General features: G+C 36.7%; 1 long non-coding RNA gene across 1 annotated transcript; it reads left to right on the top strand.

Annotated features, from left to right (window-relative positions):
* Positions 1-829: 829 nt before the first annotated feature.
* LOC110448412 lies at positions 830-2,735 on the top strand. The gene is made up of 2 exons (XR_002462723.1): positions 830-906; positions 1,005-2,735. It is a non-coding gene; the product is annotated as an uncharacterized LOC110448412 (long non-coding RNA).
* The last annotated feature ends 5,742 nt before the right edge of the window (positions 2,736-8,477 follow it).

Below are 8,477 nucleotides of genomic sequence, written 5' to 3'. Positions count from 1 at the left end.
TGGCTAAGCTGTACATTATAGGTCCTGTACAGTAGGTCCAATTGTCCAGTGGCTAAGTTGTCTGTTATAGGTCCTGTACAGTAAGTACAATTGTCCAGTGGCTTAGTTGTATGTTATAGGTCCTGAACAGTAGGTACAATTGTCCAGTGGCTAAGCTGTATATTATATATATGTCCTGTACAGTAGCTATATGTACAATTGTCCAGTGGCTAAGCTGTATGTTATAGGTCCTGTCCAGTAGGTACAATTGTCCAGTGGCTAAGCTGTATATTATAGGTCCTGTACAGTAGGTACAATTGTCCAGTGGCTAAGCTGTATATTATATATGTCCTGTACAGTAGCTATATGTACAATTGTCCAGTGGCTAAGCTGTATATTATAGGTCCTGTACAGTAGGTACAATTGTCCAGTGGCGAAGTTGAATATTATAGGTCCTGTACAGTAGGTACAATTGTACAGTGGCTAAGCTGTATGTTATAGGTCCTGTACAGTAGGTACAATTGTACAGTGGCTAAGCTGTATGTTATAGGTCCTGTCCAGTAGGTACGATTGTCCAGTGGCTAAGCTGTATATTATAGGTCCTGTACAGTAGGGCCAATTGTCCAGGGGCTAAGCTGTATATTATATGTCCTGTACAGTAGGTACAATTGGCCAGTGGCTTATATATGATAAGCTGTATATTATAGGTCCTGTACAGGAGGTACAATTGTCCAGTGGCTTAGTTGTATGTTATAGGTCCTGTACAGTAGGGACAATTGTCCAGTGGCTAAGCTGTATATTATATATATGTCCTGTACAGTAGCTATATGTACAATTGTCCAGAGGCTAAGCTGTATGTTATAGGTCCTGTCCAGTAGGTACGATTGTCCAGTGGCTAAGCTGTATATTATAGGTCCTGTACAGTAGGTGCAATTGTCCAGTGGCGAAGTTGTATATTATAGGTCGTGTACAGTAGGTACAATTGTCCAGTGGCTAAGCTGTATATTATATGTCCTGTACAGTAGGTACAATTGTCCAGTGGCTTATATATGATAAGCTGTATATTATAGGTCCTGTACAGTATATAAATACATGTTAAGAGATGTGGCTGTATATATGTATCATATTTAATTGAAGATTGTTTACTGATACAGTTTATCTAGATATAGATATGATAAATAACAACCTGTTTGTTGGAGAAATCCAAATTTTTTTGGGCTTCAGCACGACGTTTTATGCATCTAGGACAACATTATATTTATTGTAGACCAAGAGATATTGAGATTGTCATGTATTCTATTAAAGCACGGATGATGTGCCATGGGGACTACGATTTGTCCGGATCGTGATTTATCCCAAGACAATGTATGATACATAATGTACTAGACAACTCTTTTGTGGCATATACATAAATTTTGCAAATTTTCATTTACATTTACACTGTTTTAGAGCTGGATATTTTGCACAGAAATTGAAATATTGAAATATTTAAAAACTATTTTGTGATTCTTGCACTGAAATACTGTTCAGCAAATAATATGAAGATTATGATTAGCTCTGGTACAGGTAAAACAGATCAAATTGATGACCATGAAATCTCCGTTTTAAAAATGTAAAATGTACAACATTCCAATTTATTTATTTTCAGTTTGAGAGACACTTCTACAGTTTACATTTGATGATACAATCTTAGAGTCTGTTATACTTTTGAACTTTCAAAAAAAAGAAATTTTCATAATTAGATGATAACAACCATCATTAAAATATGTCAAATTGTAAATATGACATTGATATAATACTCTATATGAGCTTCTATTTAATTTAGACCCATTAACTACCGAAACAACTAATCCCAGAGTACCCAGAAAAGTACATGCAGATGTAAATACCCACCAAAATAATCATGTTGTACAGGAGTTGTCTCTCTTGACAGACTCTTTCTGGAACCATAATAGTCCTTTTTTCATGTTTGGATCATCTGTTGTAGAATAGATCGTTGGCATTGCAAAAAATGAAACTTAAAAGATTTTCAGTATTTTGTCTTAACATGTTTTCATCATTGCATTTTAAGGAGCATGAATGTCATCTGGTCCATTTAATTTCCAAAGCAGACAAAAAATGAGTTTTGAAATACATATAATTTTTGGGATGAAAAAGAATGGAGAATGCTTGTCTATGCAAAATCTGCTCATCTAAGAATTATTTTATGAATCATGTTTTATGCTGGACATTTAATTTAATACCTGCTGATCATAAGCTAAAATGTATAATTTTTTGTAAATGTAATTTTACATTCACTGTCATTGTCAGTATGAAATATTTTGGATATCCAATATTATATCTCTAGTGACAGTCCATCACTATAGAAATGTTTTGGATACCATGTAGCCTCTTTATGTTTTCTGCCTTAAAATGTAGTAAAAAATCCAGGCAGAAAAACTTTTTTGTTGGTAAATATGCATGTTACACATGTTCAGTGGTAAATCCTGATACCAGATGTGACCGAAAATCCAACTGACCCAGGCAAGACAGGGTTTACGCCATTGTACACATCATGTAATCATTGGCACACATTTCTATGATTCCTATATATAGACTGTGTGCTGATAGGTTGACTACTTTTGAGATTAGTTGGTTGTAACAGAACTATAACTACCTTTGTTTTGTTTCTGTACCTGTGTCATTTGTTTTGCTAGATCAAAATTATACACTCTATAGTATTTCTATATTTACAAGAATAAACTGGAGTTACACAGCTTTAGTACTAATGTTATCTTTTAAGCTCACCTGACAGAAGGCCAATCGATGGTGAGTCTTCCTTTGCTCACCTTTTTCCGTCTGTCTAGCCTGTCTTTTTTAACAACTTCCGCTGAACAACAAAGAGTCCTAAGTTCATATTGGACCAGTAGCATGCTGTGATGAAGGACTAATAAGTTTGTTGAAATGAATGACATTGGCCAACCTTCAAGGACAAAAGGATGATGTTTCTCAAAACATGGACTTTCTGTTAAGGGACACAGTGGTCAAAAGTCCCTGAAATTCTGAGTTACCAAGATGCCTAGTGTCTTGATATTGGGCCAGTTAAATGGGAGAATGAAAGTTTGTTCAGAGGTGTGACCTTGAGTCCTATTTAAGGTCACCAGGCTCAAATGTGTTAAAATATTTTAAATCTTCTATGAATAACCAAGATAGAGATAGTCTTGATATAAGGTCAGTATTACTCCTGGAAATGAAGGGCTATCTATCAGATTAATTACTTCAAATCAATGAGCTTGGCCAACTTTCAAGGTCACAGGGATCTAATGTGGCTAAAACTTGAAACGAATCCTTCTTGATAACTTAGCAGTCTAAAGCCTTTTTATTAGGCCAATAAGATGATGTAGTGTTAATTTTTTTTTCAACCAGTGACTTTGACCAATTTTCAAGGTCATAGGGTAAATTCCGTCAAAACCCTTGAACAAACTCTGAGTAACAAAAAGGCCTATGTTAATGATATTTAGCCTGTAGCATACAGCAATAAAGGGTTATAAATTTTCAATAAGATGATCTTGACTAACTCTCAAGAACCTATGAACATAGTATTGATATTTGGTCAAGGCCATGCTGGGATAAAAAAATATCAAGGCTGTTCAACTGAATTTTCTTGACATACATACAAGGTCACAGGGGTTGAAAAAACTCAAAATGGACAATTTCTTCTGAATAATGAAGAGGCCTAAGATCGTGATATTTAGCAGGTTAGCTTGTACTATGCTTAGGTAAAGGGCTACAAATGTTGTTCAAATGAATGTCCTTTAGTTTACCCACACTTTAAATGCCTCTTGAATAACCAAGAGGCACAATTGTCATCTTTTTTAGACCTATAGCAATTGCGATATAGAAGGACTACTGAGTAAGAATGACCTTGACCCACTTTCTAGGTCACTTGTGTCAAATACGGTAAAACTTTTACCAACTTCTTAATAACCACCAGGCCTAGATTTAAAATAAATAAAGGAACTAGCTGCAGTCAAGGTCACGGTTTAATCTGTTAAAATATTTAAGACAATTTCTAAACCAATGCGTGATAAGTGATGATACGTATCTAGTTGTATGCAGGAATGAAGGGCCATCAACTTTGTTCAAATAAATGACATATTTCCTCTTTTAAGGACACCAAGGTCACAGACATGAAATGTGTTGCAACATGAAAACAATATATTCCTCTTTCAAGGACACAGGTCTTCAGGGTCAACTTTGTTTAGAACATTAAAACGACATATTCTGAGAAGAGCCAATATTTGATTGTGTTGATACTAAGCCAGTAAGATGTTTGCCTGAAGGGCTATATGTGGACATATTACTGACATTGACCCACTTTCAAGTCACTGGAGTCAAATGTGTAAAACAACATTGCTTTCTTCTATTTAACGTCTGAACTACCAAGAGACCTAGATTCGTGATATTTGGCTAGTAACATAATGGTATGAAGCTCTACCAAGATGTTGAAATGAATGACCTTGACCAACTCTCAGTGTCACATAGGTCAAATGTGTTAAACCCTAACAATGACTTCTAAATAACCAAACGCCCCATCATCCCATGGTCATCCTTTTAGACCTTTTGCAAACACTATTGAACAATTATTAGGGTTTCCACAACCTAGATCAACTTTTAAAGTTTTCGTGAGTAAAAGTGGTTAAAATGTTTCCAATAAAAGTTCTTATAAGGTGTTGGATATTAAAAATGCTCGACAAGGTTCCATAATATGTACAGTAATGACATCTAGCCTTTGACCTCTAACTACTCTTGAAGGTCACAGATGTGCGAAGGATAACATGGGAGCTATATACAGCCACTATAGTGGGCCTCTTGTTTCATAATAAGATACAATTGGTACCATTTTCTGACCCAATTAGAAAACGTTAGGCATTATATCCGGCTTTATTTATACCTGAAGAGAAATATCCAAATGGTGGCATAATTTGATAGCCAAGTGATTCTTCTTTAGCACCATCACCATTGGTCATCGTGATTTTGCAATCCGTCTTTTTTCCGTCGTCGTGGGTCATCCATCGTGCTTCAACATCTTAAAATTTTCGACTTCTTCTCAAAATCTGCTTGGCCAAATTTGATGTAACTTGGCACCAGTGATCAGCAATTGCATGTGGATTCAGATTTGGAGGGGCTAATTATCTTAGGGGTCCCAATAGGGGCAAAAATAGAAAAATATGGTCAATTTTTAAAAATTCTTCTTCTCAAGGACCAGAAGTGCCACATGTTTGTTGTTTTGCATGCACGATGCCTTGTGGATGTAGATTCAAATTTGTTAAACTGCAGGCTTCTGATTGGTCAACATTTAAATGTTCTTGGATTTTAGTGAAAACTGATATGATTGGGTCTTTAAATGGGTACACTGGTTTCAATGGGATATGTCTTTCAAAAATTTTGTTGTCATGGACACATATTTTAATTAAACATGATATGCATGATAATTATGGGATAATGGTGAGTTGTGTACGGAATTTAAAGTCTCACAGGCCATTATTTACAGAGTTATGGACCTTTGTTCTAATTGTCGTTTTGGTGGCATAGCTGGTGTAATATCAGGTACATCTTAAAGAATCTTCTTTTACCGAATAACAAATGCAAGGTCTTTAATATTTTGTGTACATGATACCTTAAGGGTGTGGAGATTCAGATTTGTGAAAATGAAGTCCTTATAGGGATACATTGATGGGACCACACGCAGAGGTCCTAGGCCAAATTCACATTATTTCTTTCAACAACGTTTTCTAAAGAATCCTTGAGTTGATGTCTACTAAACTTGGTAGGAAGCATCATTTGGGGGTTGGCAATTCAAATTTGTTGAAATGGAGAGGCTTGAGGCTACAAAAGGGGGCGAAAGGGGTTATTTTTGGTACATCGTCAAAAATCGTCTCCTAGAGTAACACAAATGTTATGACTAACATTTTGTATACTAATTTGGGCGCACATATTGAATTAAAAATGAAATCCATTGGATCATCAATAGCGCTGTATTCTTTTCTGAGTGAACATATTGTAAAAGTATCCTCCTCGTGTTATCGGTTTCCGCGCACTTAAGAAGCAGTCGCGATTGCGTACTCATATATCGGTAGAAAACTGTTGAAATTACAAAAAAATGGTCCATTCGTTCCCCTGTAAGCGAATGTGTTAGAAGTTTACACGTTTACAGATGACAGAGCTGTGTCATCTGTAAACTTCTAACACACTCACTTTCAGGGGAACGAATGGACCAATTTTTTGTAATTTCAACAGTTTCCACCGATATGAGGACGTAATCGCGACTGCTTCCTAAGTGCGCGTAAACCGATACCACAATATCTTTACAATATATGTTCACTCAGAAAAGAATATAACAATATAATACATAATGATTGTTCGCGCATGTCCAAGCCACACCTGACGTGAACTTTTTAGACCCAACAACTTTGCTGTTTTCCCCCCCATTTTTCGGCCTACTATTAAGTATTCTTTTACGAATGAAACTACATGAATATCGCCAGCAACATCGGCGGTAATCATCAAGCAGCGTTTCCCACCCCGAACTCTTTTGTGATCGACGTGTGAATCCATTTCCTCAATGTGACGTTCGCGCGAACAATGGCGCCATTTTTAATGTTGTTCAACTATGGCAAGCCAAGTTGTAATTTATTCATGGAGCAATGTTGATCCAGTACTTAACCAAATTATATAAGATATCTCATATATTATATAAGATATCTTATAAATTATATAAGATATCTTATAAACATATAAGATATCTTGTTTTAAGTTTATGAAATATCTTATATCTTTTATAAGATATCTTATATTCTTTATAAGATATCTTGAAGGTATATAAGATATCTCATTTATTATATAAGATATCTTATAAAGTATATAAGATATCTCATAAAGTATATAAGATATCTCATAAAATTAAAGAAGATATCTTATATAATTTGGTTAAGTACTGGATCAACATTGCTCCATACATAAATGACAACTTGGCTTGCCATATTCAACCATCCATTGCAGTATGTTACGTACGCGTGTACGGGTCGAGCGAGGCCAGTGTTATAGGGATTGCCCTGTACACAATTGGCCTTTAACTCAACCCTTACTGACATTACATTTTAATTATAAAGTGTCCACCAAGACAACTGACCGTCTGACACCAACATAATTGACGTTGTGAGTAGAATAGACGAAGTATGGCTAAAAAAATTGCTTTACGATGTACGTATTGATCATTCATATTAGTGTTGTTTCCTGTGTACTGGGGAGAGAACCCAACAATCTGCCTGATCACCGACGTCTCGTTAGGGCTGATATTAGGCCATCCGTCGGCCTCCATCTCCGTGATAACCCCAGTACCAGCATGCCTCTCCAATCTAACCCAGAGAGGATTTAACATCAATCTACTACTGGCTCAGGGACATAAAACACAGGTCAGGGTATCACATCACAGACCCCCGCAGATATCTACGACTGTTATTGTTGGTATGCGCGGACACATTGAACCAAACCCTGTTCCCTACAAGCCAAAGTACCCATGTCAAGTATGTGATTTATATAAGCTGTTAAATAGGGCCAAAAGGACTGGCGTGTGACAATTGTGAGCATTGGTATTACTCCTCCTGTATGGCAGTGTCTAACAGCGAGTTTGATGTGACACCAACAGTGTGGCCATGTATGAACTGTCAGTCAATGAACCACTCAATAGTCTACAGCTCCATCATCACCAACCTAAGTGACAACTCATTTAACAGCCTCAATAGTAATAGCGTGCTTAACATGACATCTCCAACATCTGGAAATTTCTCCCTTCAATCATCGATAGCCACCTCATCACCAAGGCTACAAAAACATTCAGGCCCTCCCAATATAAAAAGTCTGCGTACAATTGTCGTTAACTTCCAGAGTATAAAAACAAAAAAAAACACAAGTGCAGGTAATGATTGACAATTGTGATCCTGACATCATCATCGACACAGAGACCTGGCTTCAAAACGGGGTGAGTTTTTCAGAGGTTATACCAAGGACATACTCGACCTATAGAAGGGACAGAACATCAGACTGTCACGGAGGTGTTGTAAATGCCATCAAGGGGAATCTCATAAGCTCCCTCGTATACACCAGCAAATCATCTGAACTCATAAGTGTTAAAATAACTACATCAAAGAGTCAATCCCTCATAGCCACTCCATATTATAGAGCTCCAGATAAAATAACAACACATACCGAGGAAGTGGTCAACGAAATTATGTCACTCAGAGATCAACACCCGAATAGTCAGTTCTGGCTAGGTGGTGACTTCAACCTACCTGACATCAACTGGTCAACCCTCCCAGTCAGGGGAACCAGTACCCAAGGAATATGAACAATATTTACTTGGACATGACTACCACATATTCGATAGAGCGAATGGTGAATATTCCAACGCGTAAAGATCTCATCCTGGACCTGTTTTTGACCAGCAATCCATCGCTAAT

Source organism: Mizuhopecten yessoensis, unplaced genomic scaffold (assembly GCF_002113885.1).
Source record: "Mizuhopecten yessoensis strain PY_sf001 unplaced genomic scaffold, ASM211388v2 scaffold4033, whole genome shotgun sequence".
NCBI classification, from domain to species: Eukaryota; Metazoa; Mollusca; class Bivalvia; order Pectinida; family Pectinidae; genus Mizuhopecten; species Mizuhopecten yessoensis.
This window is presented reverse-complemented; position numbering and strand designations above follow the sequence as displayed.